Raw genomic sequence first — 12,642 nt, 5'->3', positions numbered from 1 at the left:
TTATCACTCCTCTGTGCAGTAGGACTCTCAGGCAATACACAACAATTGCTCTGACTCTCAGCCTACTCTATGTGCACTACTTTCATGCACTTGCAAATAAAAAAAACCCAAAATTCAATGTCCTGAATGCTGACATTTGATCCACTGTCAAATATTAACCACTGACAACGACTCTTGCAGTCTTAGGTACACTGGTGAGAGCACTGGCGCATACAGCACATATATGTGCTGCACATGGTTGGGTTCTGGGGCAGAAGGTGAAATACAGTCTAACAAAATTTTACAAGTGCATCCAGCACTGATTTTTAATTATGGCATCAGTTTCACAACACAAGAGGCTCACCACTGGCTGCTGTGGCAAAGATATGCACTGATGCCATCACAGCATCTCACCTAAATGGAACAAGCCAATGACACAGAAAAGGACTAAGAGGGAAAGGCCCAATTAAGCTTACCCAGTGCTACCCCTATTTATTTATGCATTGCAACTATCAGTAAAATTTCTCAGAGGGAAAAAACTGCAATAACAAAGCTGGATTTTCAGGATACAGTATCTCAGTAAAAAGATACAAAGTGAGATCTAGAAATTCAGATTATTTCAAAATACTTCAACACAAAGGGAGAAAATAGCCTTGATTTATAATAACAAACAAGAAAAACTGTTAAACACAATATGCTATGGTGTTTTCTGCTATAGCAAAGTGACACCATGATAAAGAGTTTGAGTATATAAAGTAGACTTCCCAAATTTTATTGCCACTATGAAGGATAAAGAAAACAAGAGGAAACTGAATTCTAGAATGAACATAGAACTGTACATTTCTTCATAATTCTTCAGCTGTATTTCCTGCACCTGATTTCTCGCTTTCTGGGCTACCACACATCTGCCCAGCCTACTTGAAGATTTACATCCCTGTAGGTCCAGTATAACAGCACCTAGAATAACTTACTCTTATATTGCTGTTCCAAGTCCTGGTACTGGTGTTACTGGGGCTACTTCAAATACATGACTGTGGATGTTGGCTATGGAGGTTCTTATGTGACACAAAGGTAAGTAGACCTTCAAACTAGACTGTTCTTGTGGAGTAATCATCAATTCTAATGCTGTGAAATGCACTTCATACTTCTTCATTGGAAACGTGATGGCCTGAAACTGTACAAGTGGATTGGGACTGTATATCAATTGTAGCTAGAATATTTGGGGTTTCAGATAACCAGGAGCAGCAGAGACCCAAATAAACATCCTTGCCTCTGGGTGAGATGGCATCAGGAGTTCAGTAGTTCAGTTTGGCCTGATCCCCCTGTGTTCACTGAGTGACACATCACAAATGCAGGGAGAAGCCAGAGTTGCTGTGGTAGGGAGATCATATATATGGATAAAACTGCACACACCCCCACACTGTTCATTTTATTGCCAGTGTATAAAGCCAAGTTCTGACAAACCTGTGAGCAGCCTTGCAATTAGCAGCTTTTAATTCCCTTTAGCATGGGGAGTATCCTTAGCAAGAGAAGTAGTTTGGAGGCCAAGACAGCAAGATATAAGAATCAGGACATGAGAAGTAACAGAATCAATTTTGCTCACATTTTTGGCAGCTTTAAGTAATTGCAGTCTTAACAGATACCTCTCAGTTAGATTGTGTTGCTGCAAACCCAGCCTATGAGCTTGTCTAAGCATGCGCAAGAGGAATGACATATCCTTAGCATTGTTTTCAGTGTGAAGAACTTTATGCAGGTATTTGATTGTTTTTGTGTGTGTCTGGATTTGTTTTCTGAATTTTCAAACCCTTGATGTAAAAATGATGTGAAAACTAAATACACTGTCATAAAGCTATGACTTACAAAAAAAATACTATGATCTAATCCTTTGGGTAAACAAGGTGAGAAAGACCACTAACTAATACAGAGTGTGCACCTAGAGTCTGATCCCTACACAGAGTATGATTACCCACTCTCGACTGGAATCAAGATTTTAAAAAAGCATAAAATCTCCAGCTAAGATTTAATTAAGCTGAAAGAGCAAACTGAAGACAATAATATCCCTGTAGATGAGGCTGTCTAAATCATGCTCACAGTAAATCTGAAAAAATCAAGAGATTCTTGCATTATTCTTGTCCTGTCACCCCAGGACAACAGCCAAAGAAGTAAATCTTCCTATTTGTACTTACATTCTTAATATTTATCTTGAAAAATACTTTCAGGTATAACAATATATGGATATATATATCTGTATGCTGTTACAAGAGCATATAACCATATAAAGGTACAATTCATGTGGAATCATAAGCTATTTAACTTTTCTTTTAAGCATAAACTATGAACAAATAATGTGAAAAAGACTGTAGGAGCTAATCCAACACTTACTGAAATCCTTGAGAGCTGTTACCTCATAGCCTCTCCTCTGCTAACATGTGCCAAAGAGCAAAGAGCATGGCCTTGGTAGCGCCAGAGCCTTTGTAGCATCCAAAAACAACACCCCCCCCACCCCCTCCTTCTTCCCTCTGCTTTTGTGGAGGAGGTGTCATGTGAATGGCCAGGAGAGAAGGCACCCACAGGATGCTACAGAGCACGGTCAGATGTAGACATCCATCTCGCTCTCAACCTAATTCAGCTCAAGAGCAGGTTGTACATGAACCTCATCAGGCTCTGATGTACTTTCTAGATGAAGGTAGACTGTGTCTTTCCTGCCTAATATCACCACAAGGAAAACAAAGTGGAGCTAGAGAGTACACAGCGTGGAGTATTGTACACCTGACACCCAGAAACACGGTATTTCTCCTCATCTCCCTGGAGTACCCCAGGTGACTGGTCCCAGCAGTCCTCCAGCAGGTAGAGAACCTGAATATGTGGTATCAAAACTACTAGAATTTGACAACAGTTTTTAGGAGACATTGCATACTTTTTTTTTGTGGTTCACCTTTTGTTCTAACATGAGCAGAAATTTGAAATTTAAAAGCAAACAGCTGATTTATATTGTATGATAAGAAAGCAGCAATAATTATATTTAAAACCTTTGATTAGTATCTTTGAGAGAAGCTTAACATTTCAGATCAAAGTGTGGAGGTACACACGGTGCAGACCATGTTCCAATTTTTGACCACATTAATTTGAATTATAAATACCAGCTCCATGAACAAGAAATAAGGCCATACACCTTCATCTTTCGGCAATCCTACAAACAGCGGTCAGAAGGCTGTAGAGCACTCCAGTACCACCTGTTAAAACATTCTTGTGATCTACTACTAAGGTCTCATCTCAATATGTACATTCTGATTTTTTAAATTCTATAGTCATATAAGTGGGTTTGGTGGTTTGGGTTTCTTTTTCCCATTAGCACCTTCAAAACTTGTTGGATTCATAACTTGTTTTCTTATAACCTAGTGGCACAAGCTTACAATTCAATAAAATTGCACATGGTTGGAACTTTCAGCACGTTCCTTTTAAAGCCTAGGTGGGGCTTCAACTGCTGTGTAAAGTGTCTTCACTGAATCAACTAAGTGCTATGCAAAGCTCAGAAGAAACTATGGGCAGATGAGTCTGCTGGTCTCAGGCTGGCCTAGGGGTTTCTCTGCACAGCAAGTCAGATGCAGCCACGGCACTTGGGCGTCCCCTGAGAGAGCACAGAAAGGGAGACCTGTCATCCCTGACACCCTCAGCTGGACACTCACAGCACTGGCTCTTGCTTGCAGCTTCCTCGAAGTTTGGTGCCAAGTCTAGTTTTGCTCTGAGTCCTAAAACGCCTAAAGTCGCTTGTGTTTTATGGAGATGGTTCAGGGATTTGTCTCCAATTCCTACTTTTTTCCTTCCCCTAGGAATACACTCGACACTTTTAGGTGTGGATGCCACTAGATTGCCAATGCAGTGCCGTGGATGTCTCCCAGGGTGTTGGTCACAAGCAGGCTTTGAGTGTTGGGAGGGAATGGTTTGGGCAAGGAGCTCATTGCTGGGAGCCACAAGCCTCCTTCCACCCCTCACATGCCTCGGGGATCACAGGCATCAATGGCCAAAATGGGGCAAACCCAAACATTTAGACATGTTCATTCTGGGGTAGTTTTTTCTCTTTGAACCACCGTGCTTTGTTTATCAAACAGCAGTCACAGAACTGCACATTATAACAGAAATCTTCCTCAGAGTGTTTCCTCAGAGATTCATTAGATTGCAAGCACTTTGGATATTTACTCTCACCTTTTGCAGTACCAACTTCCTCAGCGTTTTTAATATGTGAACAATGCATATCACTTTTAAGAAAATAAGTCAGAATTATGTAACCATGGTTTGGGGAAATTTGTCCTTTAGTGGGTCATTTTAAATAAAACCAGAATATCCTTAGAAGGAAAGTTGGATTTTTTTTTCTAAAGGGAATTCTCTGACTTCTTCTGTGGGCTCTCCTCCAGAAATCAGGCATATTTTTATGATGACCAGATCTTACAGTGCACTTTCCATTGATTCGGAGGTGAGCAATTAGATGGATTAAGAGGAAAAAAAAGTCACTTGCTGAATAGCACAACAGATTCTGTATCACAATTTGATTTCAGTGTTAAGTAAGTAAAAAATATAATTAATAAAAGAAAAACAGTAATGTTCTATTTCTGCGTAGTATTTGAAAGCAGTTTCTAACATCACCATGGCACATACCTTACTTACTAATTATCTTTTATTTATGCATAGTATTATTAAACATGTCCTAAAAATCAACTCACTTCTAAAAATATTGATTAAATTATTGCCTTTGACAAGCATATATAATTTACTACTAAAAATACTCTCCTACAGAGAGTTATTTGTAACCCTCTTTTATTTGGCTTACTTTATAACTAGATTTATAACCCAGATTATATTTGGTTTACTTTACACTTAATGTTTCCAGAGCATGTTTGATCTGGTTTTGGTTTCCATCTTCAGACAAGTGAAATTGCACCCTACAAGTGTGCCACAAACTCTTGCAGGAGACAATGTGACAAACTCAAGAGTCAGGTATTTATGCTGTAGATATTGATGTTTGGGCAAATGAAGAAAAATATTTCTTGTCTGAGCTGAGCACTGGCATGCTGTAAGAGTGACATAATCCTCCAAACTATCTCACTCTGGCTTGTTCTGTCTTTAAATAGTTGTATTTGCTTCTCTGTGCCTACCAAGTAAACAAAAGTCTCATCTTGAGAAAGGTGATGGCAAAAGTGAGTAACTAGATCCCCTCTCTCTACTAATCCTTGCTTCAGAAATGTTCTTGTGCCTCTCCCCGTGTAAAAACTCTTCCACCAGCCTTAGGTGGAGAGGATACACAACGTGCAGGCTCTTTAGCTTGTTCTTCTCTTGGAGAAGTTACATATTTCAAGCAGGAATAAAAACACCACTCCAAGTTACCATTTCTCAGAAGGAAGTACATTATTGACAAGATTTGTGCTGCAACAGAATGGTAAGTGGGTTGATTTTTTTAAAGGTTTGATTATAAGGAATCTTCTTGAAACATCAAGAATTTTCTCCAAGTGCTTTTCAGTTTTAGATGCAATTCACCAGATCTTTGACATGACTATATTGATACTCAAAGGTGTCAGACTCCCGGGGCTTTTGATATTTCAGGACTTCTTATGTTAGGTCTGGGTAATCTGTTGACGACAAAGAAAGCCCACAGTGCGCAGTGCTGTACTTTCCTGTTTCTTACATAATGATTTAAAAGGAAGAGCCAAGTCATGATCTTTATTTTAAACTTAGTTAGAATGATTTAATTGAGAATATGGTTGGAAAAGGACAGGCTATAAAAAGAATAAAAAATGAGTTAAATGAGGACTTGGCACAGAGAATGCAGGAGAAAAAATAAAACGAAGCAAAAATAAAGCCTACATCCAATGCCTAGACAAAGCTACTGAGAAAGTTGTGATTGGTCACTATGGCAACAGATTTTTAAATGGAAATAAAATGCTTTTAATACTGCAGGCACATTTTTCTATACAGATCTGGTAAATTAACTCAGACCCATTAAAGTGAACATAATTTTACAATACGTATTCTATATAATGTTGGAAAGAGCAGTACACAGAAAATCAAAATATAAATAGCTATAAGATGTTGATGGTTTTGCCGTATTACTGGTTCAGTCACCCAGAGGCTCAGGCAGTAAATGGTAGCATTAGTTATTTTCTTTCCTCAGGGAATATTTTAATAACTGGTTTAAATCAAGGCAACTGTAGGCTTAAATGAGAAATATTTGCTTTTATTTTCTTGGCTTTTATACTAATGGTCTCAGGGTGGTGAACAAACATATTAAACTCCATTCCATGATGCCAGAGTTTGTTCATACACCCTCCACTCCACACTGATGGACGCAATTCACTTCTCACCCCCTTTGCTCTGCATCCCACACAACAGCATCAAAGCCGAGCCAGCCTTGCATCATTCACGCACATTTTGGATGTCTGTCAACAAGAGCTGGCATTCCTGCAGTTGGAGCAGGATTTATCCTGTCCACTTCCAATAAAACCAGCATCTAAGGTGATGTGCACATCCTGGTTTAGACTAACATGGCTGTATTTTCACTTCTGCATCTTCAACTTGATTTGTTGTGCTCGGGGAAGGTAGAGGGCAATACCCCGAATGAACGAGTTTAACAGCTTACATTGCTTAGAAATGTAGCAAGCAGCCACTGTGTATGAGTGACTGATTTATCAGCAAAGGTTGGGAAACACAGGCAACAGCAGAGATTGCAAACATTCATCAAAAACACTGGCACAACCCCGTGGGCGTAGGATGATTATGAAGCCACATCAGACCTGCACTGTCCCTGCCTCTCTGCTGCCTCCAGCCGTGTTTGTGATGCACTGCTTAATTTGTGATGTCGCCTCTTCCCTCTCCAAACATTCACGCTTTCGGCAGATTCTTCCATATGCTTTATTTCAGCATTGCTTCAAATTCAGTCCTTCAGAGCAAGAACAGCTAGATTCCCAGGCCAGCAAAGAGCTGGCCCTTTGATGTCTGTTTAAAGAATACCAGCACTGCTTCTGCTGAAACTGTTTGTATTCCTTCATACATCAGCATTTTGATCCAAAAGGACTGCCATTTTAGAGCAGTTTCAGAACCAGAGATCCTTTCACACTTCAGCTGTTTGCCTGTCCTAAAACTCCTGTCACTTTATTCAATATGTATTTAATATCAAGGAAATAATCTAATATAGAGTAACCATCTCATAGACACCATCTCAGCTCTGCACAAATCCCACTTTAACATGCAAGGCAAAAGTTGTTGGGAAGATCCTGATGATAAACTCTCATCTTCAGCCAGCTGCTGCCACAGTTCAGCCCCAGCAGGGAGCCCAGCCAAGCAGCAGCAGCCCCGCATCACAGTGGGCAGGGAAGATGCAGCTGCCTGCAAGGCACTTTCTATGGGCAATGAATTATTTTTGCTCTGAAGGAATACTTGTCTTTAAAGAACAGCTTTCCACAGGCTTCTTTGAAACCATAGTCCATGCCTGACTGCATCAGGAGGAAAGAAGTGGTAAAGATTCACATTCATATTTAAGTTTTGTTGCAAAGTCCTGTTTTACATACTGTCTGATAATCAGACATCAAACTGCAAAAAATATGAGGAGAGTTTTCCACTAAGCATAGATAGGCAAGATTTGTCTTGTCCATGTCTTAGAAATACTGTCCACTTGATTTTAAATTCTGTGTGCTTGCTTCATGTTTACAGCACTCATGCCCTTTGAATCAAAGAGAACCTTCAAGCATTCTGTCTTGGTGTCTGTGGTATTTCTTTTAATGGTTTTGTAGAAGCAGTGCATTTTGTGCATACTTTTTATAGGACAATAAACGAATAATTATCTTAGTAGTAATTTTTGAAAGACTATTCCTCATTTTAAAATACCCTAAATTTAACAGCTAACTCTCCAATATCAATAGCTAATCCAACCCTGAACTTCTGAACGTGCTAATAAATACACTGATAGCAGGAACTGGAACAACATGTAGAAATAAAGGAAATGGATCCCTGGGGCTGAAGATGGAAATAGCAGGCATCAAGCCAAAACTAAACCCATGGAAGGATGGGGTAACCTTTCACCACTAAGACAAGAACATCCATGAGAACAAAATTCTGGATCATTGCCATCAGCTTTTGATTTTGTAATACATGTGTGTCTTAAGTCTTAAGCATGTCACTTGCTCCATATTTCAAAATTTTTGCTTTACTGAAAACAAACCTACAAGGCCCCAACTCTCGTAGGCACATAGGTTCCCAGTTCCTAGGAAGTGTACTTCAGTGACTTGGGAAGTTTATGTCTAAATGCCTTTGAGTATCTGAGACTGTTTCCATCCCTTGCAAATGAGAACAAAAGTGAAATGATATAACAAAGAACAAGAGGAGGATTCAAAACTAATGATAGTAAGAAGGTTTCAGGTTAACCAACCACAGGGATGAATGTACAGAGAGGGTTTTTCTCAAAAGATGGTTTACAGCTGAGCACCTGGAGAAGATACTTTGCACCTGGCAGAGCTAAAGAGCTTTTTTCCTAATAAGAAATAAAGCAAGAAGCATGGGGATGATTTAATCTTCACACTCAGAGTCAGCATCCTGGAAAAAGAAAATCAGATAAAATATAACAATGGCTAAAGCTGGGAGAAAGATGTGCAGCAGTGAAAAAAAAAATCAATATTAATATTAGGAAAAAAATGTGCTAAAAGAATAAGTAAGTGGGCTGTGCTTAATCCGGTTTGGGAACTGAGAGCTGTAAGAAACAAGGGATATACTTGGCAACAGAAGGGATATACAAGGTAACGTTGCCCACGGAGTGGGCAGCAGCGTGGCAGACTTGGTCTGATGCTGCAGATGCCGTAGGGACCGCAGCAGAGCGAGGGGGTTGTGATCACCACTGCAACAGTATTTCTACAAGCATGTGCTGTTCAGAAGAGACCAAAGTGTGAGATTAACTCAAGGATCTGGTTTTTTGCTTCAGGCCCACAGATCTGATGTTCAGTGCATTTTCCTCCTTAGTATGAAGGCTTCAGAGCAGAGCAGACTGCTTCACAGGGGGGTGTGCTCCTGCTGTTGAAGCGACCCCCATTAGCCAGCCACCAACTTCCCTGCCCAGGTGTGCTGGGACACTGCTGCAAAGCAAGCCCCTCTGGAGCCTGGGAGAGGAGAATATATGTGATGCCACCTGTGTGGGTGACCTTGCATCTACTGCTGCTCTTCGCACCCCACGGTGCTGCCACTGGAACAGGGCTACTGCAGAACAGGCCAGCTGGCTGGGGGCAGCCAGGGGACTGTCAGGATGTTCACTATCACAACTTGGAGCAGCCCCATGGCTCTGCTTGCATCACCACCATTCTTTGGAAGCATTTCTCCTTTTGCTGGCTTCCTGCCTGCCCCAGCATAGAGCTCAGAATGTTGGTTTTCACCTCCAAACTCCATTCAAGCTGTTCCCAGCTGTGAGTTATGTGGTTGTCAATAGAGTACTGCTCTACATCAGCAAGTGCCAATGCAGGGGCTCTGGCTCCTCAGGAATCATGCTCTGCACACTCTGCCAGTACGTCTTTTCTCACTCTCTGCTTAAACCTGCCTTTGTCTTCTTACGAGCAGTCCCAACTCTGATTTTCATACACGCTTCTGTGCCACCCATCATCCTTCTCATAACACCACCCCAATGGTGCTCGTGCACTCACCTCTGGGCAGCTTTGCACTGCTCAGCTCAGCTGCTTGGTGCCCAACCTAATAAAGGACATGCCCCACTGAAATCAGTGGAAATACTTCCCTTGACTTCAGTGGACTTAAGAATAAGCCAGTGGTCATGCTGATGGAGAGGGACCCCAGCAACCCAACTAAAGCCAGGGACAATGGTCCCATCACCTGAAGTGGGAAGCAGGGTGCAGATGCTGTTTGCTCTTCTCTTGTTTGCTGTGTAACCTTCGCACCTGCTTCTTAGGAGCTGCTGTAATCACTTTTGAGGGGCAGAACCAGCCTGTCCCCCTGAGGTGCAGGTGTTTGTGTGCCTGTGTTGCGTGGCACTGCATGGAGCAGAAGGAAGGGTTGGAGGCAGGAGCTGTCTCCCTGGCAAAAATGTGCCTCTGTATTAGCTCTGTAATTTAGACAATTGATCCTAAATGTGGAAACCATGTTTTTTTAGTGGATACAGTGTGTGAATGCACAGCACACATGACAGTCGCCTCAAGTCTAACTTATAAATATTGTACATATTGTAACCGTCATTTATATTATCCAAGGGATGAGCTATTGTTTCACAGTAAAATGTTCAGAATATTTGACAGACCTGGGGTTTGGATGACATCAATGCTGACTTCCAAAGTCAAACTGCCACCTTGTGGTACGGTCAGGGAGAAGTCTGCAGGAAATCCTACACACAACAAAAATACAGATGTATAGTAAATACTGGTCCCTTTTGTTCCCCCCATGTCTTACATGTATTTACGTATTACATGCCTTACAGTATTTACGTATTCTTACCTATGTTTTGATTATAATTCAGGAAAATTAATAAAAATACTTATGTCATTCTTTAAAAAGACTATCTAACTTTTTGTGACTGTTTTCAATTTAAAACATAAAAACATTTCCTTATTCTTGTGTGTAGTTGTACTGAAACCACGCATATAAGTAGATTTTTTCAAGATTAAACCCAAATGCTGCTTACAGGAAAACAGTAACTACAAAGTCCATACAGGTATCTATATAGGTTATATATGTATCTATAATTATTTCCTTTCTCTCTTTTAAACTTAATGATGTTTAGAAAAATTTCTGTGAGAGTCAGAGCAGGGCCACACAAATTGCTGAAGGTGAGCAAGTTGTAATGCATCATCTGGTCTGAGGTGCTGTTCCTTCCTGCACATGCTCTTGGACTATGACAAATGTAAGGTAATTTTAATCAGCTTTCTGGGCCAAGCCAGCACAAATTACTTTGCCTTTCTTGTCAACCAAGAGCAAGCACAATGGATCAGCAGATGAGCAATAATCTGTTACAGCAACGTGCTTGTGCATGTCAACCTTTGAGCAGCAGAGAGGCATAGAGATGTCGCAGCACAATCCTTTCAGCCAGATTGAGCGTCCTCGTGTCATATAATACTATTTATGAAAGATGATAGATAAAAAGCTAGTCCGCTCCAAATCGAAAGTGTAGCTGAGGTGAACAGTTGATTGCAGCCACATATCAGTGCTTTGTGCATCCATGACTTTCCAGGAATATAGTGGTTTAAAAATAAAGTTGCAGGTAACAAGAGGCCTGTAAGATCTGGAGTTCACATCTTGTTCCTCTCCTCATACCAGGTAATCATCAACACTTTTCTTAAAGCCTGAAGTCGCCCACTACTGCAAGTAACAAAATAAGTGGGAGGTGGTTCTGCAGGAGGGAATGTAAAGGTATGAAGATCCTAATGCTGACTCTGCTCTTAAGCCTCAAAAGACACAGATGAGCTGCCTGAGACCTATAGCACCAGGGCAAGCTGTTTTCCTTCCCACTGTGCCTATTACAATGTACAGTACTTGAGGGAGTTAGTTTCTATAAAGTATTTTTCATTCAAAAGTAGAAGGAACTCAAAAATATGAGCTGCTGTCTGGTACCACCTTTGCTGAGCACTGGTTGTAGGAGAGAGCTGGTGAGCATTCCCATGGACAGGGGTCCTGCAGGTCCTCATGGGGCTGCCTGAGGAACCTGGCCTCTGGAAACCCTTCAAGCAGAGAGGCTGCTCTGACTTCTACTGTCACCTGGCTCACGTTTCTCCATCAGCCCACTTGGCAGCCAAACTCACAGGAAGGAGAAACATGAAGATTTCTTTATAATGATGGTTGTGGCCGTGTCTGCTTTGCTGGGTGATTTAAATCAAGGGTAAATAGTGTCCTTCTAGCTATGGTCTCATCCAGCAGCCCAAGTGGGTGCAGGTGTGAACCACTTCTAAGTGATGCATAGCAGCAGCTCATGCTAGCTACATGTGGATTTTCATCCTCTAACTGCTGTCAATACATGGATGGGGCTGGCAAAGACTGCAGGAAAAGGCAGGGAGGGGGCAGTGATCAGTGGGTGATGGGCTTGTGAGAGAGAAGTTCTGAATTTAGATGAAGGGTGAGCAGGGGAAGGAGAAGAGCCTAGGGACACATGCAGCCTCCTGTGCTTGCAGCTGAGTTAATTCACACATAAACCCCCTGCAGTGCATGAGATCCCCCACCCCACAACACGGTTGTACAGCCCTGCAGCCCCCTCATCACAGCATTTCTCCTTCCAAGGAGCACCGCTTGTTGCCCCTGAACCCAGCACCAACATGCAGAATGCTGTCCTGGAGAAGAGTGGGTTACCTACCTCCCATGTGAAGAGTGCCTTGGAGATTTTTAGATTTTTTTTTTTCTGAATTACACTAGTTAAAAGGCATCTGCAGGCAGAGCATCACATCCCATTGCAGCCAATAAATCAGCCATGGCAACCCTGAAAGGAAGTGTGGGTGCTTCTCCAGCTGAGAAATGACACCCAGGACTAGTGTCTTTTAATGTAAGTGTATGGGCAGGAGCAGAAGGTAATCAGGTGGTTAATGAAGCTTGGTGTGTATGAAGTCCATGGAAATAACTCATATTTTGTTTTGATTGCTAGCGTGTCTGTCCTTGCTTTCATCAAAAGAGTGTGGTGATATCCAAGAGTGGTATTTCGATGCCTGA

This window comes from Corvus kubaryi, unplaced genomic scaffold (assembly GCF_017639235.1).
Source record: "Corvus kubaryi isolate FWS band 111438036 unplaced genomic scaffold, C.kubaryi_AGA036_p1.0 37398, whole genome shotgun sequence".
Classification (NCBI taxonomy): Eukaryota; Metazoa; Chordata; class Aves; order Passeriformes; family Corvidae; genus Corvus; species Corvus kubaryi.
The sequence above is the reverse complement of the archived record's forward strand: the minus strand, read 5'-3'. Positions refer to the sequence as shown.